The sequence below is a fragment of the Fundulus heteroclitus genome, unplaced genomic scaffold, assembly GCF_011125445.2.
Source record: "Fundulus heteroclitus isolate FHET01 unplaced genomic scaffold, MU-UCD_Fhet_4.1 scaffold_91, whole genome shotgun sequence".
Taxonomy (NCBI): domain Eukaryota; kingdom Metazoa; phylum Chordata; class Actinopteri; order Cyprinodontiformes; family Fundulidae; genus Fundulus; species Fundulus heteroclitus.
In genome coordinates, this window is record NW_023397373.1 from 72,811 (window position 1) to 95,752 (window position 22,942).

At 44.6% G+C, this 22,942-nt stretch overlaps 1 protein-coding gene and 1 long non-coding RNA gene across 4 annotated transcripts in view; one reads left to right on the plus strand and one right to left on the minus strand.

Annotated features, from left to right (window-relative positions):
* Positions 1-22,942, minus strand: part of LOC118562406 (NACHT, LRR and PYD domains-containing protein 12-like) — a 629,435-nt gene that overhangs the window by 42,242 nt on the left and 564,251 nt on the right. The gene's annotated exons all lie outside the window — the stretch shown is intronic.
* Positions 1,066-3,849, plus strand: LOC118562413. The gene is made up of 4 exons (XR_004930601.1): positions 1,066-1,103; positions 1,669-2,081; positions 2,610-3,303; positions 3,803-3,849. It is a non-coding gene; the product is annotated as an uncharacterized LOC118562413 (long non-coding RNA).

The following is a 22,942-nucleotide window of genomic DNA, read 5'->3' on the forward strand; positions in this document are numbered from 1 at the left end:
TGAAATTAATTTTGATTACAGTTGTTAGGTTAAAAAACATTTTTGATGAAAAATGACAAGAGTGCTTTAGTCACATTTCAGGAAATAAGAGAACACAAATGTGTGATTTTATGTCATATTTCAGTTTAAAATGATTGAATTAGTATGGGGGACATTTGAAAAATTTCTATGTGAAAATGTTGATTTCTATCCCACTTTATTTTATGATAATATTCAGAGAGCCTCCAAAGGTTCCATAACAGGGTTGAGGAATTAGAGTGACAACATCTGGAAATAATGATCAAAACTAAAAGGAAACTAATGCCTGAGATGAAAGAGTTGTTTTTTTCTGAAAGTCAAATATATCCCTAATGTAATAAGATATACATAGAAACAATACTTTTGGGTACAAAACGTAAAAATATCAGTGTCCAATGTTACCCATTCTAATAGAATGACTCAAAAACACTACAAAAACAAGCTTAATTATTTATTTTATCAGATTTTTAAGAACAACATTTAAATTAAAGCAAAGCGGCAACCTTGACATAATTATCTTTCGTTCTACAAACAAGTTGATTAGAATTCCTGAGAATCCACCTCTGGTATCCTGGTGCTGTTTGCAGGATTACCGCAACAAGATGGCGGCGTGTTTTATGAGCCTCTTTCCCAACGCGCAGCCGCGCTGATCACTTCCGGGTTCTTTGTCCTTGTGTTGCTGTGAGGCCAGAATCGGGAGTGTTGGTGAATCTGAAAGAGAGCAGCAGCTGCTGCAGGTGATGAAGTCTGGAAAGAAGTCCAGCAGCTGGAGGCACAGCGGAGAAACTGGAGGGAAGCAGGAGCTCAAAGAGCGGCAGGACGCAGCAGAGGAGACACCAATGATGGGGGATGTTTTCCAGCCCAGAGTTCTGCTGCTAACCTGACGCCGCCAGATGGATTTGCTCCGCATATCCATCTGGAAACCTTCAGTTGAAGTAATTTTGGGAAGGGGCGAAAATACTGGTTAGCTGATTGGCCTATGTTGGTGATAGACAGGCCAAATACACCAATCAGATCAACGAAGCATATGACGTACTAACAGAGCGACGACGAAAACACAAGCCAGGCTACTCTTGCTGCTGCAGGTAAAGGCTCGTTAGCTCAGCAAATAAGCAACATGTCGGCAGAGGATATTTGCCATTAAGATGGCCAAATTGTCAGTCATCCGAAAAACGCTTTTTTGTTTATCTTGTTTAGAAAGAGGGCCGTATGTTTTCTTCTGGCTGTTCACTATGGAGGACCAATCCTGCCAACATTTAGAATATATAAAGAAATAAATCATTAAATGCAACAAAACAATAAAAAGACATTTATATATTAACTGTTCAATTGATCAGCTACAAATATATCTGACGCCGCCAGATGGATTTGCTCCGCATATCCATCTGGAAACCTTCAGTTGAAGTAATTTTGGGAAGGGGCGAAAATACTGGTTAGCTGATTGGCCTATGTTGGTGATAGACAGGCCAAATACACCAATCAGATCAACGAAGCATATGACGTACTAACAGAGCGACGACGAAAACACAAGCCAGGCTACTCTTGCTGCTGCAGGTAAAGGCTCGTTAGCTCAGCAAATAAGCAACATGTCGGCAGAGGATATTTGCCGTTTATGTAAAGATAATTTGCGAATAAAAGGCACAATTTCAGGTTCCCGGTCCATATTCCAAAAGAATGATGCAAGAGAAAAAAGCATTAGCGAGCGGCTAACAGAATTAGGACTACCGCTGTCTAAAAATGTTTCTAGATCAGGTCGTATTTGCTTGCGTTGCTTCCGCTTGATTGGTAGACTACAGGATGATTTCGACGTTTTTAGAAGATGGCAAGAAGCAGAGAAAGACTCAAACCCAGCAGAAGCATCAACCTCAACATCACAGGCAACTGCCGAATCTTCAAACGCATCATCAACAGGCAAGAAACGCCCTGAGAAACGGGACAGAGAGCCGACCCCTTCCAACACGTGTCTCCAGCCCCCAACACCAACAGCACCTCCAGCTCCAAAGTACTCAAGGCCGACTACAGACAACGTAACCCCAAAGACGGCACGGCGAAGTTTGACGGAGGTAATTTGAACTGAATGTGAAACATAACTTGTGTTTGGTTAAAGTGCTGATATCACTGATGTATGACGTCAGACCCAATACACGGGTAGAAAATGTAGCTGCTAGGATCCCAAAGGACTAAAAAAAAAGCTCATCCTCGAACATCAAACGCCATTCCCTACACAATAAACTATGTAAGATAATCTTCTTGAGCCTTGATTGTCTCACCATCTTGTTTTTATTATTATTTATTATAGCTATAGCATACACACCCATGTTTCTTATATCCATATGACAGACACAATTCAACCACACCAGTACCTTGTATTTATAGTGTACAGATCGGCTGTAATTTAAAAAGTGTATCTTTTTCTGATCTGTAATAAACACTGTTGTCTTGTGATAACATCTTGATATCAGGAATTTAGCTACATTGTTGTCAAAGGCTTAATGCATCAGGATTTTGCTACCCAGGATAACAAATTATGAATCGTCTGAATCTGAGTATACTAGTAGTTTACTAATGAACCCTTTTTATTTGTGTTTCAGGTTATTATTCACTACCCATCCCATCCAAAGGGTGACAGAATTGTATGTCAGGCAAACACGGCAGCAATTGTTGAAAATATTGCAAAGCAGAATTGGTCACGGGCTGCCAATCAGATGGTCAAAAACAAAGACCTCTTAGAAGCACTTAAGGAAAACATCCTTCAAGTTATTGAGGATGAGATAAAGTTCCTATGCAACCCGCTTAAGGGTTTCATGCTTTGGCGGTCATCAGCTGCTGATTTGAAGGCATTTTCTTTTGCAAACCTTCAGTCAGATCTTCAGTCTATGGCACCATTCACATATTCCATATTTTCTCAAATCACCAAAGGTTCTCCCCATCCCACTTGTGCTTCTGCTGCTATAGCCTTGCGAGGAAGGGAACCACGCTTGTCGGCCTTTGCCTACTACATAAACAGTGTGCTGCAGTATGGTGGGGCCAAAAAAGCTGTTTACAAAAGGTTAAGCAAACTGTGTATAACAACTGCACACAATCATGCTGTTAGAAAGCAAAAACAGTTGGCAACTACATGCGGTGAAGAGTTACAGCTACTAAAAGTAGCCCATGAAGTCTTCCTCAAGTCTCAAAAGGAACATGGAGGCACGGATGTGGAGGGAGCTAGGGCAACAAGAACACTAAGTGACACAGTGGACCTGGACACAGCTACGCTAAGCATGGAACATTGCATTTCAACAGGTGAGAGGGACCAGCCATTAAGATGGCCAAATTGTCAGTCATCCGAAAAACGCTTTTTTGTTTATCTTGTTTAGAAAGAGGGCCGTATGTTTTCTTCTGGCTGTTCACTATGGAGGACCAATCCTGCCAACATTTAGAATATATAAAGAAATAAATCATTAAATGCAACAAAACAATAAAAAGACATTTATATATTAACTGTTCAATTGATCAGCTACAAATATATATTTATATATCGATGTTTAACTGTCACATTATAGCTCGTCTTATTCTATCCAATTTAGCCATTATTTAACATTTTAACAGAATAATTAAATTAAATTTCCACAACAGAATGACCCTAAAGTTACCGGTGATCATTTCTAGGGTGAAACTGTCAGTTCCTGAGGTTCAGTTTTCTCTACACTGCTGATCAAATCTTTTTCTCTAAACTGAATCTTTCCCATGGTTGTAACATTGTAAAGATCTAGTTGTTCATAAAGCATTTAATGTGTTTCAGTGTTGGCTGCAGATGTTAAAGAAGAGGCTCCTGAAGAACAGAGTCCTGAGGGGGAGCAGCAGGAGTCAGAGCTCCTCCACATAAAGGAGGAACAGGAGGAACCCGGGGTCCATCAGGAAGGAGAGCAGCTCCTTGTGAAGGAGGAGACTGATAGCAGGTTTCCATTAACTGCTGCTCCTATCAACAGTAAGGATTGCTTTACTTTGTTTCTGTGTCCTGTGTTGCAGCTAAAGGCCAAAACTCTCTGGATTCATCAGCTTCCTATCAGACAAAACTATAAAGATTAATGTGTGTCGCTGTTGTTAAAATGTTAGTAAAATGCAACACACAATAAGATTAATTTATGTGACAATGTAGGAAATTTTATACATTGCCCGAGTCCTGCATACATCTAATCCTACCAGAAAGATAGTAAGGGTTTGCAGTAGTGAAATCGGTTAATTGATAGGTCACGTTATTCCAACTCCAGATGTACACATCATATAAACACCCAACGAAAGGCACCTGAGGTAATTGAGGATGACTCTTTATTGTTTCTCTAGCTGGTTCATGAGTCCAATCACATAACACCTCGTCGTTGTAGCATACATACCATCCCTTTATCAGCAGTCTCACATAGATCCAGGTAATAGGTGTGGTTTGTCTGTGGGTCAAACCAATCACCATCCAGTTTCAAAACCAATACCCCTGTACAGTCACTACGGGCAATATATAATAATGACAGACAGTAGTACTATTGGTAACATCATATTGTGTCCAATGTCCTTCACACATAGTAGCATTACAATAGGTCTTCTGTGGTTCTAGTTGTAACCAACTATTACTACTAATGTTCCATAGTTGTCTCCGTTCGTGGAAATTTCCGGTAGTAACCACACGCTTAAACCGTTCTTGTTATATATGAGCGTGTATCATTTGTACGTTACATACCGTCCAGTTCAAAGTTATAGAAATGTTCGTTAACACTTCTGCTGTCGTGTTCCACTTTTTTATTTGCAAGTTCAGTTCTTTAAGGAAGATCTTTGCAGATTCCTCCTGTGATGTTACAACAGTAGGCATCCATAATCCAACCTGATGAACAGCTCTTGATTCATGCTGTCCAGTGTTTGATAACATAGTTCTTGTTACTTTATTGTCAAAAGTGTTGGAAACACTTAACACAGTACCTGTTCCACCAAGCAAAGTGTCCCACCATGCACGTTTCGTCCTAGTGCATGTTGGCAGAGGAGGAGAAAAAAAAAAACAATTTCCAGTGAATTTTATTTGTTATCGTCGATTGTGCCATTTGTTGACAAGTGTGTGCAGCAGGTACAATTTGAGTGTGTGTCTTCTTACACATTCCATGCTTTATGAACAACTAGATCTTTACAATGTTACAACCTCTCCTTGAAACCACTTTAACGTTACATCCCTTGAAGACTACTGGCATGTTTCTTACACGCCACCGAGAGCATGTGTAGTCATCCTGGATTCCGTTGCGCATGCTGTCTCCCCATCACAGTTGATACGGCTGAACCACTTCGTTCAGGATCCAGCCTGGTGCTTCTGTCCAACAGAGGTGTGCCAGCAGGACCATGGCAGCGAGGACACAGAGGATGATGGCCCCAGAACCTGCACCAGCCCTGTGGTGCCTCGTATGGTTTGGGACGTCCGCCATCGCGCTGTCCCTCGGGTCGTCCAATCAGCAGATCCCACGGAAACATGGATCTGAAATCAAAAATTTGTATTGCTATGAGGGGAGAGGGAAAGGGAGAAAAAAAATTAGTTTTCTCTTACATAGCACTTAGACACTGGCACATTTATCCATTTTTCCTCCCCTTGGTATAATACTGCCACTGTTGCATCAGTGCCTTGTGAAATGATTTCAGCTGGTCTAGGTGGACCATTTTCCTGTCTCACCCAAACTTTGGCTCCTGGTTTATCTGTTGAGCCAAACCCCCCTGCTCCTCTTACAGTGATGACGCTCAGACCACAACCTCGTCTACCTGCTCCCCCATTACATTCCACTGGTGAGGAGACAAAAGGCACAGAAGAAGTCAGTGAAAGTTTGGTCAGACGAAGCCAGTGAGAAGCTGAGGGACTGTTTCAGAACCACAGACTGGAGCATGTTCCAAAGCTCTCATGGAGACGACATCACTGACTAAATGAACTTCTGTGTGGAGAGCATTGTGCCAACACGACGGCTACGATGCTTTCCAAACAACCCCCGCTGGGTGACCCCTGAGCTGAAAGTCCTCCTGAACCAGAAGAAGAGGGCTTTCTACTCAGGGGACAGAGAGGAGCAGCGTAGAGTCCAGCGGGAGCTCCAATGGAAGATCAGGGCAGCAAAGAAGGATTATGGGAAGAAGATGGAGGAGCAGCTGGCACAGAACAACGTCAGGGATGTGTGGAGAGGTCTGAAGAACATCTCCGGCTTCGGGCAGAGGACCAGCAGGGCTGCAGACGGTGACACCAAGTCTGCAGATGAGTTGAACACATTCTTCACACGGTTCGACTCCCCCCACACTGGCCCCCTTCCTGCCGTCAACTCTCCACATGTCTCCAACCACCAGCCCTCCAGAGATCTACCATCCCCCCCACCGCCACTCCTATCAACGACTGACCCATCCACACCTTCAGCCCTACCTTCTTCCCCCCTCACAGTCACACCAATGCAGGTGAGAGGACAGCTGACGAGGCTGAAACAAAGGAAAGCCTCAGGACCGGACGGCATCCCCCCCAGGCTACTGAGGACCTGTGCAGATGAGCTCTGTGAGGTCCTCAGCTACATCTACAACCTGAGCCTCAGCCTGGGGGTGGTGCCCACCCCGTGGAAGACCTCCTGTGTGGTACCGGTTCCCAAAACGCCGCAAGCCAGGGAACCGGCCGACTTCAGACCAGTCTCCCTGACCTCCCACCTGATGAAGACCATGGAGCACCTCATCCTAGCTCACCTACGCACCGTGGTCAGCCCCACCCTGGACCCGCTGCAGTTTGCCTACCAGCCCAACATCGGAGTAGAGGATGCCATCATCTACCTGCTGCAGCGGGCGCTCACCCACCTGGAGACCACCGGGAGCGCTGTGAGAGTCATGTTCTTTGACTTCTCCAGCGCTTTCAACACCATCAGACCGGTGCTGCTGAGGGGGAAGCTGGAGGATGCTGGGGTGGACAAACATCTAGCTGACTGGACCATGGACTACCTCACTAACCGCCCTCAGTAAGTGTGGCTGCACGGCTGTCAGTCAGAGGTGGCACTCTGCAGCACCGGGGCCCCCCAGGGCACTGTTCTGTCTCCGTTTCTCTTCACTCTTTACACCTCGGACTTCACCTACAACACGGACAGCTGCCACCTTCAGAAGTTCTCTGACGACTCGGCCATTGTGGGCTGCGTGTCTGAGGGGAACGAGCTGGAGTACCGGTCGGTCATCAGGGACTTTGTGGACTGGTGTGAGAAAAACCATCTGTGCTTAAACACCAGTAAGACCAAGGAGATGGTGATCGACTTCAGGAGAAGACCCCCACCTCACTCACCTGTGAACATCCAGGGGCAGGACATAGAGACCGTGGAGAGTTTTAAATACCTGGGTGTTCACGTCAACAATAAGCTGGACTGGACTCACAACACAGACGCCCTGTATAAGAAGGGCCAGAGCCGGCTCCACCTCCTGATGAGGCTGAGGTCCTTTGGAGTGAGCAGGCCTCTGCTAAAAACTTTTTATGACTCTGTGGTGGCCTCAGCCCTCCTCTACGCTGTCGTCTGCTGGGCCCCTGGCAGTGCAGAGCGGGACAGAAAGAGACTGAATAAGCTGGTGAGGAAGGCCACTTCTGTCCTGGACTGCACTCTGGACTCTGTGGAGGAAGTGGCTGAGAGGAGGGTGTTGTCCAAGTTCACATCCATCATGGACAACACCTTCCACCCCCTGCACCAGACTGTAGAGGAGCTGAGCAGCTCCTTCAGTGCAAGACTTAGACATCCTGTCTGTAAAAAGGAGCGCTACCGCAGGTCATTCATTCCTGCTGCTATCAGACTTTACAATGCTGCACTGTAACTGTGACCATAACTGTAACAATTAATGTGCAATAATCTATTTAATACACTGTCCTACAACCCGTGCAATAATCCTGATGTAGTGACTTCTGCTGCTATCACCACCTGAACATAAGTCAGCCCACATGTATGTATGTATGTATGTATGTATGTATGTACAAATGTATACAATGTATATGCACGTACATACGCGTAGGTGCGTATGTAAGTAGGCGCATAGATATATGTATATATTGAAGTATATAGATATGTTTATTTATATATATATATATATATATATATATATATATATATATATATATATATATATATATATATATATAGACCACCAAGAATGTAAATGAGACATCATATGCCCATTCCTATTTCCTTTTTTGTATTTTTTTTGGTATTCTTTTTGATCCATTGTATATATGAAGATCCACTGTATATAACTGAATGCACCTTCCCTACTCTGCACCTTCTTGTATGAGCCGATGTGACGAGTGAATTTCTCCATTGTGAGATCAATAAAGGCTATCTTATGTTAGTGGGGGCATCAATTTCTTGAACCTCTGTCATTCCACAGGGTTTCACTAGCAGTTGTGCTATTTTTCTCCTTTCTCAATTACCAGGGATTTTCTCCTTGATAATCCCCATCAGTCACTCCAGCTTGTATTGTCATTAACAGCTGAGGCCTGCAACTCCACAGGCCCGCACATCATCTTTCCCTTTGACACTGTAACGTTCTGTTGTGGTTTAGGTTATTTTCAGTTAGTCAACTTTTCTGTTTTAGGATTTATTTCTGTGTTGTGTTGTTTTTGATGTGTTCATTAGTCTTGGTCTTACTTTCTTTATTAGTCTGTATGTTCCCTCTATTGCTTTCACCTGTTCTGGTTAATTGGTCCCGCCCTTCTCACCTGTTCCATTTTCCTATTTAAGCCTGCCTTAGTTGTTTGTTTGTTGCTGGAACGTCTTGTGTGTACCCCTCGCGCCAGTCTGCGGTAAGCCCTCTCCAGTCTCTGATTATTTTTGTACCCATCCTGCCTGTCTGTCGGTCCGTACCTGTCCTGTTTTTTGAGTCTGCCTTTTGCCACCTGGATTTTGTTATTAAAACCCTTTCTTTAAGTTCCAGCTCAGTGTCCGGCTTACTTTTGGGTTCTCTCGTCACAAATCATTACATTACGTTCCAGCCAACTATGAACCCAAAGCCGACACGTTATTTCCGTTCAGGACGAGCTATGCTTATTCAGGCTAGCACTCCACTCACCCTTCAGCGTCCAGATGTCCCCTCACCGGACGTCCGCTGTCAGTCCTCCCCTGCTCCTTTCGTTCCAGAACCAGAGTTTTTTATGGAGGTCGACGCGGAGGTGGTGCGGGATTTGCGCCCGGATCTTTTCCCGGAGCCGACTCTGCCGGAAGCACCAGTTCCGCAGCAAGTTTCTCAGCCATGTCGTCGGAGGAGGAAACGATGGGCTGCGGCTTCTTCCTGCTCGGCGGGCCGGCGTCCTCCACCTTCCGGTGCTGTTGCTCCCACAGCTCCTCCTAGTGGTACCACTGATGATGATCATAGTGTTATTGTTTCACCGTGCCGTGTCTACGGTGAAGCACCCTCGGTGGACCCAGCTCGTTTTACCCAGTCAGGCGACCCCCACCTTCTATTACCTTGAATGTAGGACGCATAAAACAGACAAGTATGCTTTTAGTTATATTTTATCTAGGTAAAGACAGAGAAATAGTTACAGTCACACCAGCGCTGATGGGCCCCTGATCGGCAGGAGGCCTCGAGTGCTCATCACACAAACATTATAAAGGGATCTCGGGACACACCCATACAAGGGCGGTACACATCCAAACTGTGACATCAGCAGGGAAGCTGTGTCACCTCCAGGGTGGTATCTGATAGATATGTGCCAATCTTTTGGGTCAGTGCCATCTAAGTGTGCCATGCAGTTCTGGGATAAACAGCTCGTTCCACTTGACCTTGTTGATATCCTAACAGTCCCCCTGATGATGTGTCATTATGGCACATCACCAAAGATGATCAACCAGTGGAACGACAGCTCTCAGTCTGTCCCTCTCCCAGAACAGTCGGTCATTCCGTCCAGTCCAAGCAATCCAATCACGTCAGCTTCCGGCTTCCAGAGTCCATCCATCTGTGATCTCCATGGCAGTCGATAGTGCGGTTCAGTCTCTGGGGTCACACAGTCTCTGCTGGTGTGACTGAAAAGCACTTTGTAAAAACAGTCCAGTTGTCCGTTAGCCCCCCCTGTTGGTGTGCCCCAAAGGCACATCACAACGAAAATAGTTCCAAGAAAAGGGCCGGACAAACCACAATGGAAACATCTTAGCATCAATCAGCATGAATACTTCATAATTTTTTACTCAAGCCCACAGTCCAAGCATTTTATCTACAATTTAGGGTTCAACTATTTGTGCTAGGCCTGTTTTAGGTTCCTATGCGCACATTATTTTAAGTTTACTTTAGACTAGATAAGCTAAAGATGTACATTAATCAAGGCCAAATTTGTCTACTCTACCTCCACCCCGAAAAACCTCCTACTTGGTCCTCCACTCTCCATTCCTATGGACAAATATCCATCGCTTTCAACCTCACAAATCCAGGAGTACCAGTAGGGGGCATCATAGGGCAGGCTGAGTCTTCATCACAAAAAACCATCTCTAAGAAATGGCAAAAAAGTGATGGAGCCCCAGTCAAGGGCACTCCCACTCTGGGCCAATCTGAGCGAGAAGACACCCTGTATTGAATCTAGAAATTAGCCTTACCGAGTAACTTATGGATCTGTGATAGCCATCAGATCCTGGTTCTCTATATAACAAAGCAAAAAGTTAGCAAGAACTGCAGGTCTTGGTGTGTGTGTCTGTAACAGAGAGTTTCCATTCTTAGTCATAAAGCCATAGCGATCATCATAATGCAACATCACAGTATAAACATCATAACACATAAGATCAAACATGGTGATGGAAGTCAGTGGAGAAGAAAAAGGAAAAAATCAGTTTTGTGATATAAAAAGTGTCTGTACGTCAATAACGCAAGTAAAAACCGTCAGGCCAGTCTGAGCACGTGGCAGACATGAATCTATTCGCGCATAAGTGGTCAGCTCAGTGTTCTCAGGCAACTGCTCCTTCATGGCAAACAGAAAGAAGAAAACATAAAAAAAATCCATAGGTCTCTGGCATGTTACTCCCAAACTTCTTAAGTCCTCTTCTTATTCCTCAGCATGGACAAAAACGATTTAGTTGGATGGTAATGAGTGTCCTGTCCTTTTTCAGGCAATAAGCATTTTATCCCCAGGAAAATGCTCTGTTGAGATGGTTGGCAGACACCAGGCCTTGTTTACTGTTGGATAACAGAAACAAGGTGTAATTAGTGTTCTTATCAGGACTCCCAATCCTTCTGTCATTTACCTTCTTCAAACACTTTCACATCTAGATATTTCCTTTCACAATTATTGTGCTCTTAGCTTAACCTCCTTTGCTGTAATCATTAGATCTTGCATTACTCTTATATTGATGGAAAAATCTGAAAGTTCAACTTTTTCTGCAGCAGCACTCCTCTATGATTCCTAATCAAAATTTCCCCCTGTGTGTCTCACCTTACAGTGTCCAACAGCTGAAAATTCTCTGCAACAGAAATTTATCATCACACGTTCCATGGCTACCGTGTCAAGGTTAATCTCAACTTATTTAGTACACAAGGAATTGTATTAAAACCTTTCAGAAACTTCTTACTGAACCAGCTTTAAAAATACCTCACATTTTTCTAACAAGACCAACAGAAAAACCTTTAAGTTTGTAAAAGAAAGTTCTACCAAACATATTTGCAGAATGATGTTGTGATATTAATCAGAAGCAGCCCTATGTACTTCTTGTCTTATTTTGAAAAGCTCAACCGGGAAAAAGAAAGTGTGTGCCTGCCCGTAGCGCACACTGAGTTGTGATTGGTTGCTATTCAGGAAGTGGGTGTAGCCCAGGGCGGAGACAGGAAGTAGTTCTGTGAATCCGTTTCAGCTTGACGTGCATCAGACCAAAAGACTTGTAGTTGAATGCGCCCTCCACCTGAAGCGAAGAGCAATTCTAACCCCATTAATTCTTGATTTTTTAATCACTTCTGCTTGTTTTAACAGACCGCTTTTGTAAGCGACCCTGGTTTTTATCTTATGTCCCCCTGTTTGAATCTTGTTTGAAACAAACCTTTAAACTGTAGTATGCTGTGAGCAGTAACTCATTGTTGCTTATTAAACACATCGCCCCCTGATCATGTAAGTAGCTCCATACTGCTCTAGGTCTTTAAACCTTTTTCAGTCATTCAACATTAGTTTAATTGATAATACATCCAAGCATAATTATATCCCCAAGTAAATCAACCCTTTAACAAGTATCTAGTTCTTGTTCTCATGTGTTTAGTTTATCCTTGAAAAACTTTAAGCAGACATTACTCCGAGTGATTTTCTTACCTTGTCATTTATCCATTATTACTACTGTTGCTTTGTCTACAGTTTGTTCAAATTTAGGATCTGTGTTTTGTTAACTTATATCACCCAGTGATCTATAAATCCGTATTTTATGTTTGCACCGTCTTGTCCCAGCATATTAAAAATTCCCATTCTAGAATTTGCTTTTTTGTTTCATCAATCACTGTCTGTTGTGATTATTGAAGAAATTGTGCAGTTCCTTTAAACCCTCTTAAATATTGACCACCCATTGGTAAATGATCAGCTTTAAGTTTTGCCCTTCTTCTAATTCTTTGTTTAGCCTTAGTATCTGCACCTTAAATTGACGAATAGTGGAATTCTTTGTATAAACACTTCTCTATGTCCGTATTTGTTTTGGCCTCTATAATTTTGTTCTTTGCATTTTAAGTGTGAACCTGGTCAGGATAGAGAAAGTCATCTCCGATGCTCCTTTTGGCAACCCCAGCAACCCCAAACATAAAATTGTTCACAGTCAGTGTTAGGTTATAGGTAATCCCTGTGGGAACACGACGTCGTCTCCTTTGTTCAACCTGGTTCCAAGCGCCTGGGTCATCGAAACACTCCACCACCTGCGACAAATCTCTGACATTTTCAAACCACAGCAGCCATTCCTGGGTGTCCCACACCCCCTGTCTGTGAAATGTCCCCTTGTCGTAAGCCCAGGCTTTCAGTTTCTCTCCTGTTAAGTGTCCCCCTTTAGAGCCCATTTACCCCAAAGAGTCCAAGAGTGTGTTCTAGGTGCGTTTCCTGAACGCCAACCTCTCCATGTCATGTTCATGAAACCTTGTAGTTGAATTCCATCACCTGTGAAGCAAAGCAGTCATGCATAGTTCTTTTCAAGATTTTCTTTATCACAGCAGGAGTGTCACTGTCTGATGCCATTGCAGCTCTGATGTTCCTCAGAGCCAACCTTCATGCATTGATATCATGTTGGAGCTGTTATCCTCATCTTGTGTCCAGGAGTGCTTCTGCTGTCCTGACCAGATACCAAACGTCCAACTAATCTAATTGACCTCATTACTTTTCTGCATGTACAAGAGGACGATCGTTAGATTATCCTGGTCTAAAAGACCACTAGGTTAATAGATGGCTAAACTATGTTTATGTGGTTTTTTTTCTTCTGGATGTTTTAACATTTAGTTAAAGAACAACTATTGTGCTATTTTGTGTTCAAACAGATAGTTGTTAAGTCTTCTCAAACCTTTTAGGTAACTGCGTACAATTCCAAACTATTTACACTGGTGCTTCAATCCTAATTTACCCAAGTTATTTATTAGAATAAGGCATTATTATTCTAAACTTCCAGTTTTATCCATTTAAGTCCTTAACCTTTGTGTTGCTTTACATCCTAATAATTAATTTCTTAGTTGCGCCTCTGCTTACTTTAAGATACCCAGTAAATGTTGTGCTCACAATTTCTCCTTCGCTTGAACAAGGTTAAAAGGTTTAGAGTTTATTCTGCTTATATTGAAAAATTAGCTTGCTCACTCGTTAGTTCATTCGTTTATGCTATTAACTGTTGCTGTAATGCCTACTTTAACTTTTTCGCCCATTGATGTTATAGCATACATTGTTCTTATCCACTTTCCTTTTACGTTTAAACGGCCCCTCTATGTAATCCCCTTACTGTAATCCCCAATATAAGTTGTCAAACCTTTTAGGTTTAGCATAATTACTTAAGCTGCTCTATGCTCTCATCCCGTAACTTAATATTTTGGTGCAAAATGGATGTCTATTAGCGGTGTTCCCTATTTCTTCTCGTGCATGATGTATTTTATGTAGCTTATTGTATCTTAAAGGTGCCTCTTTGAATCTACTTCAAAACCCCCTGTGGGGTTAATAAAATTCCAAAACATATCTATATGTATTTTAAATGATTTAAATAAAAACTTCGTTAGAAAAGTAAAAGAAAATCTTTCTTATCTTTGCGAACTCTACCATCTTTGTTTCCAGACCAGTACCACTTGTCCGAATGCGTTTGACCCTCTTATCGCTCGCTAATAACAGCTCTGACTTAAAACAATTAACATCCTAGGGGTTTAATAATAATCTTGATTGCTTTTAATCTGAAAGTTTTCTTCTAAGCGCATCCGCCAATGTGTATGTTTCTAATGTGTGTTTCGTGTTTTAATTATGTGCAGGAAAATCTGATGTGAAATGCAGAAGGGGTGTCTGCCAACTCATCTTTGTTTCGTGTTGCGGTACATTGAAGGTTATCCGATGCCTCTGTCTTTGCCCCCGCAATTAGTTGTCCATTTTCAGTCCTCATGTCTCAGTTCAGCACCACAACATCGTTCCAGGACGATCATTGTCCATGAATCTTCTTTCTCCCATCGTTGTGTCTGAAACCACAAGAATTCTGCCAGCATTTTGCCAATATGGATTTTGTCCAAAATCAAATTGTCTTATAAAAGAATTGTCCATCTTCATCCGTAGTGTAGTGTAAATAAGTTGAAAAGAAAAAAAATCAAAACAAAAATTACAAGAAAACTGTCTCAAAACAAAAATCTACCACATTGTTCCCTCTAAAACAAAATTATTCTTGAAGTTCTTCACCTTTACCCCAGATCTTGATCCCTTAAAAATTTATCCAAGCAAAATATTTTACAGACAGTTCAACCTCTTTGTATAAGTTAATTAATAAAAAAAACATTTCTCTTAACCTTGTAGCATCACATTCCCCATTAAACCTCTATGAAGCTTCTGCAAAAATTACTGATTTTTTTTTTTTTTTTTTTTTTTTTTTCCAAAATTTGATTAAAAACTGGATTAGGCAGGAGTCAAGTACATCACCTTTTTTTTTTTTTTCCGTCCCCTGGACCACTGTGGCACCGCCTGGTGCTAACTTGTCTCTGAGAATGCCTAAGAAAAGAGACTAAAATCTCTCCGTTAGCACATTCCAATTATATATGACCAGGTTTCCTTGCAAGAAAAAGCAGAGAACAGGATAGAAATGTTAATGTGAGTCAGTGGAGAGGGGAACAGTTGGAAGAGGTACATGAACAATTTCCAAAGCCACCTTCTTACCGCTAGAAGGATACTGAATACTGAATTGTACTTTATAACTAAATTTGCCTTGCCTTGCCAAGAAGGTCTCAATATTACCTGTCATAAGTTTGTTAAACTTAGCATAATTTAGTCACTTTTGTCAATCCCTGCACGTCCATTTTAGATCATGACTTCTTACCATACGGCCTGAAAGAGCTCACTTTCCAGAGTCTTCTGTCGGAACAAAAGGTGGCTCTACAGTTTCATCTCACATCATCTAAAAGAAGTAACTCAGAGAAAAACAATTCTGTTAGTGTATTAGGTGACAAAAGAAAACCTGGTCTTTTTTTTTTTAGTGTCTTGGTTCTTGGTTGGTCCAGGGGAGGTAGGAATCTCTTGTTCCTTTTCTTTCAGCGTTTTGTATTAATACTTCTCCTTTTCTTAAATTATCTGCCAAACAACCTTAAATGTTGTCACTTTTTTGCCGCTGGTGATGTAAAAATTAAAGCAAAGGAATCATTTAACAAAGAAATAATCAAAATACACAAAACAATAAAAACACGAAAGTAAAAAGTCTCCCAAAGCGTGCATTATGTGTGTTCCAATATCTTATAGCATTCTTTTGATTTCTTTCTAGCTCTTTCGATCATGCAAACTTAGTTATTAATGCTTTTCAATCTTAATTGGTTAAGGGTGAAACTTTAAAGCAACCGTTTTCTCTTTCAGGCTTTTGAGCTTCTAGTGTTTTTCTATACATGATAAGAGTTTTCCCCGTAATTCAGCACATTGAGAAAGCTACCCAAAAACATAGAGATTAGAAGTAGAATCTAACTCTTCACAAGCTGGCTTTATTTTATTTTTTCCCTCTGACATAGTTTTCGTGCCCCCAGGCTAGAACACACAGACCCAGCCTTGCCATAACATTCAGATGTTTACATCATGGTCAGATTTGTTTATCATATCTTTTGTCCTGCTTCAGGTTAAACTGACCCTCTGAGGCTTGCCTCTGCTCAGCATAACTAATAACATCAGATGCTTTTGTAACCGATGACATGCTTAATGTTGCCTTGTGATACCTTAACACTTCTCAAAATTTCTCATTAGCTGCATTCAAATCCCCAGTAAAAAGAAATAAAATAAATTAATACAGAACCCTTAGAAAAGCAACCATATTTAGTCCCATACAGTTTGTTTAAAGCACAGTTTGTCTCATCTATTTAAATCAAAAATCATGTATATCTTAGTGCTCTTAAATTCTTCTTTTTAGGCAGCTGTACAATCCTTAGTTAAAAATGTCCCCTTAAACAAATCCCATCCGGTTCCATTTCTCCCAAACAATCTCCCATATTCTCCCCATATGCTGTTTGCCATTTTATTAATGTTCTAAAATTACAATATAAAAGCTTTTACTCTTATTATTTCAGCTGTCATGAATTCATTGACAAACACAAGCCAAACGCAATCTAATAGCATAACTGAATACACACCAACGCCTCTGGTTGCTGTATTGCATAATTAAGCTCCAAACAACAAAAACTTTTATCCCCAGTCCCAAGTATTTCTTACAGCCCTGGGATATTTTCTGTTTAAGACACGTTAGCATATCTCAGTGTAACAATTTAATTTGCCCAGATATTTAATGTTAAAAAAACAAACTTTGTTATTTAAATCTCTCTTACTTTTACCTTTTTGTTAACCTAGTCCATGCTCAAAATGTCATTTGAATTACGGAGCTGCAGTTCTCCCAAAACAAATGATCATTTTGAAACCATGAACAATAATTTTTAACCGAATTAATTAATTCACACAGAAGAACGTTTAGTTACAAACGACACATACATACGTACAGTTACATACATACAGATACATAGAAACTGACGACATTCAGACAAACAAACACACGCAGGCCTTTACTTCTGACAGGGAGGAAGGGCTGGTCAGATCCTAACGACGGTTAGGGCAGCTTCTTTCAAAATGCCCTGGGTAACCACACGTCCAGCACAAGGGCACATCATAACCTTTGGTTGGTCCCTTTCTATGATTTCTGTACTGCTGTGTATCTCTGCTGGGAATTTGTCCCCATGGAGGATTCTGATACATCTGAAATGGGACTTCTGGAGGGAGGGATCCCACAAACTGGTCTGAACCAAACACAGGTGTCGGGGCCATAACCATCTGAGCTTTTGCAACATTCTTCTTCTTCCTCCTCCTTTTACTTTGATTGTCTCTCAGCTGTTGTAGCTGTTCAGCTACGAGTTGTTGTTTTAAGTTCTGTATATCACTGCTAAGTTGCTTCATGTTTTTATCATCTATATCCAGCTGATGAACCAAAGCTGCCATCCATTGATCTAAAGGCATATCATAACTCGCAACCATTCTATACATGTTCTGCTTAACATCCTGTACCTGGCCCTTTAACATTGCTTGTTTAAAGAGTTGCTGCAGCGTGACTGATAACGGGCAAAAGCCTGTGTGGTTTTCCCATACTTTCAACATCCTGTTCACATATGCTGAAGCCGACTCCCCTGCACAACGTGTAGTGCCGTTTAAAAGGGCAGAATCCGTACTTACCGGATAAAACGCCCTCAGTGTGCTCCAAAGTTGCCGTGCCACCGGGGCCAGAGGGGCAGCTGCTTCTAGTCCGTCAGTTCCAGCAAAAACTTCAACCGCATGTACCTCTTGTGGTTCCAGGTATGCTGATAAGCCAGTTCTCACATCACCAATAGCCAATACATACCCGCTTAAAGTCTCCACGAATGCTTGGATCCAAAGGTGCGCCCCTTTTCTGGGATCGGGGAACATGTGCCTCAGATAAACGTTGTCAGCACATAAAAGAGGGCTGTAAACAGCTGCATTCACCTGTCCTGTAGCACTGTGAGTCTGAAACAATGGCAGTTGCACACTTTGTTTTGTTGCAGGTAAAGAAAGATCAGTTTCGCTAGAATGCCGGCTACATCTGGGTCTTACGTCACAGCTTACCTGTCCCCCACATAATTCTATACCAGGCACATGCACCGAAGGGTCTGATGAAGTCACCACACTCCTGGCCTTCGATAACAGCTCTCCACTATCACCAAACAGATTGTTTTGCATAACAGCGGCTGCACCAGAAGCAGACATCTCTGGAGTAACAGGGGCTGTGTACTTACCTTCTTTTTTGAAAGAAGATGATTCCCTTGCCCCCTGCAGATTTTCACTCTCTTGTTGTTTGTCGAGGCCTGAGAAGCAAATGCTGAAATACAGTTCAGTTATTTTTATCAAGCCTGCTATTTTGATTTCCTCTTTTTGGTATTTTTCTCGAGCAAACTCACCTGCATCACCCGTTTCTACTTGTGCTAGGGCTAATCTATTTTTTAACATCTGTAAATAGTAAGTGCACATTTGGGCCTCTGGTGGTGACCCTTCTGTATCACCAAAAACCCCGTCTCTCCTCATTTTTTCACACCACTCCTCAAATTGTTTTAAATGGTTTTCAGCATCTTTGTGTGGGAAGTTTGCCATTATGCTCCTTTTTCCTGTCTCCAGCAGTGTTCCTAAAGAACCCCCCTGGAGCTCATTTTCTGCCTGATTCTCAGCCATTCCAGCACTCACACGTCTTGGCCAACCTGCTGGGACAGCGTCCTGACCCCGGTCCAATGAGAGCTTATTTTTTATCTCTCAGACACCAAAACTTATTATGTTCCTATATGCCTTATTATTGTGTTTTTACACGGCAGTTTCAATGAGCCAGTGTACTCAGGATGAGAAGGCCCTTACCCTTCACTTCCACGGCTCAAAGATAGTAACGTGTCTCACACACACACACACACACACCCACACACTTTCTGGCCAAGCTTTAGTTAACTCTGTACGTACTTTTTTCAAATACCTTTGGATTGGCTGCTTTTAAAGTTCTTTAAGAGAACTTTTTTGGAACCATTGAAACCAAAAATCCAACTCTTATGCGCTCTGTAGGTACCCTTTAACTTACCTTTTTCAAATATCTTTGGATTAGCTGCTTTTAAAGTTCTTTAAGAGAACTTTATTGGAGCCATTGAAACCAAAAATCCAACTCTTACGCGTTCTATAGGCACATATAATTGGATTAGCTGCTTTTAAAGTTCTTTAAGAGAACTTCTGGAACTATCGAAACCAAAAATCCAACTCTTACGCGTTCTATAGGCACATATAATTGGATTAGCTGCTTTTAAAGTTCTTTAAGAGAACTTCTGGAACTATCGAAACCAAAAATCCAACGGCTTTTTGATCTTTTAAAAGCCACGCGTAATGGCGTGTCTGTCAGAATGGCTGCTTTTATGCTAAACACAGAGGAACACGTATTTTCCTCTGTGCCTAACAAGGGGACCTTTTAAACCCTAAATTCTCAAGGTGCACAGTATTTTCGGAACCCTGGCCAAGGGTTCCCGGACTCTCACCTCTGTGACCGCACGCAAATCCCAAGTTCTTATCGACACGTTTGCAAACAATTATCCTCAAACCTTTCTCTCTGCCTTTAGTAGTACAAAAAGTCGGCCCTCCAGGAAGAAAAAGACACTAGGAGATGAATGAAATCTCCTTACCTTTTATGCGGCCGCACGCTGTGTGTTTTTCTTCCGGAATGACGTCCTGGCCGGAAAACGGAAGGTGGTATGCCGCCTTTTGGGTCCGGGCGGAAACACCAATTTTGTTATTGTTTCACCGTGCCGTGTCTACGGTGAAGCACCCTCGGTGGACCCAGCTCGTTTTACCCAGTCAGGCGACCCCCACCTTCTATTACCTTGAATGTAGGACGCATAAAACAGACAAGTATGCTTTTAGTTATATTTTATCTAGGTAAAGACAGAGAAATAGTTACAGTCACACCAGCGCTGATGGGCCCCTGATCGGCAGGAGGCCTCGAGTGCTCATCACACAAACATTATAAAGGGATCTCGGGACACACCCATACAAGGGCGGTACACATCCAAACTGTGACATCAGCAGGGAAGCTGTGTCACCTCCAGGGTGGTATCTGATAGATATGTGCCAATCTTTTGGGTCAGTGCCATCTAAGTGTGCCATGCAGTTCTGGGATAAACAGCTCGTTCCACTTGACCTTGTTGATATCCTAACAATAGTTTATTGGAAGACAAAATAAGGTCCTTTGCCCCGGTGATTAAGCGTCTTAGGGAGGCCTTATTTGCCCAATATTCTGAAGAGCTGGAGAGGAAATTAAAGGAGGTGGAGGAACATTACAGGTCAGCCCTCCGGTCATTTTACAGCCGACCAAAGTCTGTCCCCGAGGGCCCGGAAGACGCCTCGGCCCCTGAGTCTGTCCCCGAGGGTCTGGAAGACGCCTCGGCCCCTGAGTCTGTCCCCGAGGGTCTGGAAGACGCCTCGGCCCCTGAGTCTGTCCCCGAGGGTCTGGAAGACGCCTCGGCCCCTGAGTCTGTCCCCGAGGGTCTGGAAGACGCCTCGGCCCCTGAGTCTGTCCCCGAGGGTCTGGAAGACGCCTCGGCCCCTGAGTCTGTCCCCGAGGGTCTGGAAGACGCCTCGGCCCCTGAGTCTGTCCCCGAGGGTCCGGAAGACGCCCCGGCCCCTGAGTCAGCCCCCGAGGATCCGGAAGACGCCTCGGCCCCTGAGTCAGTCCCCGAGGGTCCGGAGGACGCCTCGGCCCCTGAGTCAGTCCCCGAGGGTCCGGAGGACGCCTCGGCCCCTGAGTCAGTCCCCGATGGTCCGGAAGACGCCTCGGCCCCTGATCCTGTCCCCGAAGGACCGGCCGACGCCTCGGCACCTGAACCAGCTCCTCAGAGTCAAGACGGAGCCCTGGAAGGTCCGTCCCCGTCTAAGCATTACAAGGGGGTCCAGGAGATCCCACCTCTGTCCAGCCCCTCTGAGGGGGTTCTGAAGGGTCTGCCTCCGCCCAGTTTCCTAGTGGGCGTCCGGCAGGACCCGCCTCCGCTCAAGACCCATGAGGGTCAGTCGCCGTCCTGCGACGCAGCGATCCAGGAGGATCAGTCGCCGTCCGGCGACGTGGAGACCCAGGAGGGTCCGCTGCCGGACCATGTTGTGTCGACCCAGGAGGGTCAGTCACTTCCCCACACTGGTTGGGTCCAGGGGGGTCGGGGCAATCACGTTCCCCGCCGAAGCAGAAGAGGACGCGTACGTCGCCCAACTCCTCGAAGGGTGGGCCGACCCCTAGGGTCTCGGAGGAGGGCCAAGAAGTCAAGTTGCCCTCAAGACCTTAGAGTCTCTGGATCTCCACATAAGCATTCACCTCCAGCCTCTCCACTCACCCTATGTGACAGTCAGCTGTCTGAGTTTTTATACTGGCTGTCACTCCCGGAGCCCCTCCAGAGACTGATTGGGCGATTATTCTTTTTTAAAGGACTGGCTGACGCCTGTAGCCCAAGGCCTCCTGAAGCCTGTAGCCCGGGGCCTCCTGAAGCCTGTAGCCCGGGGCCTCCTGAAGCCTGTAGCCCGGGGCCTCCTGAAGCCTGTAGCCCGGGGCCTCCTGAAGCCTGTAGCCCGGGGCCTCCCGAAGCCTGTAGCCCGGGGCCTCCTGAAGCCTGTAGCCCGGGGCCTCCCGAAGCCTGTAGCCCGGGGCCTCCTGAAGCCTGTAGCCCGGGGCCTCCTGAAGCCTGTAGCCAGGCTCCCCCTTTAGCAGCCTGTAGCCAGGCTCCCCCTTTAGCAGCCTGTAGCCAGACTCCCCCTTTAGCAGCCTGTAGCCAGGCTTCCCCTTTAGCAGCCTGCAGCCAGGCTCCCCCTTCAGTCGCCTGCAGCCAGGCTCCCCCTTCAGTCGCCTGCAGCCAGGCATTCCCTTCAGCCGCCTGTAGCCAGGCATCCCCTTCAGCCGCCTGTAGCCAGGCATCCCCTTCAGCCGCCTGTAGCCAGGCATCCCCTTCAGCCGCCTGTAGCCAGGCATCCCCTTCAGCCGCCTGTAGCCAGGCATCCCCTTCAGCCGCCTGTAGCCAGGCATCCCCTTCTGTCGCCTGTAGCCAGGCTTCCCCTTCGGTTGTCTGTAGTCAGGCTCCCCCTTCAGTCGCCTGTAGCCAGGCTTCCCCTTCAGTCGCCTGTAGTCAGGCTCCTTCAGTAGTCGCCTGTAGCCAGGCTCCTTCGTCGGTCGCCTGTAACCAGGCTCTTTCCTCCGTCGCCTGTAGTCAGGCTCCTTCGGTAGTCGCCTGTAGCCAGGCTCCTTCGTCGGTCGCCTGTAACCAGGCTCTTTCCTCCGTCGCCTGTACTCAGGCTCCTTCATTAGTCGCCTGTAGCCAGGCTCCTTTTTCAGTCGCCTATAGCCAGGCATCCCCCTCAGTCGCCTGTAGTCAGGCTCCTTCGTCAGTCGCCTGTAGTCAGGCTCCTTCGTCAGTCGCCTGTAGTCAGGCTCCTTCGTCAGTCGCCTGTAGCCAGGCTCCTTCGTCAGTCGCCTGTAGCCAGGCTCTTTCGTCAGTCGCCTGTAGCCAGGCTCTTTCGTCAGTCGCCTGTAGCCAGGCTCTTTCCTCCGTCGCCTGTAGCCAGGCTCTTTCCTCCGTCGCCTGTAGCCAGGCTCCTTCGTCAGTCGCCTGTAGCCAGGCTCCTTCGTCAGTCGCCTGTAGCCAGGCTCCTTCGTCAGTCGCCTGTAGCCAGGCTCCTTCGTCAGTCGCCTGTAGCCAGGCTCCTTCGTCAGTCGCCTGTAGCCAGGCTCCCCCTTCC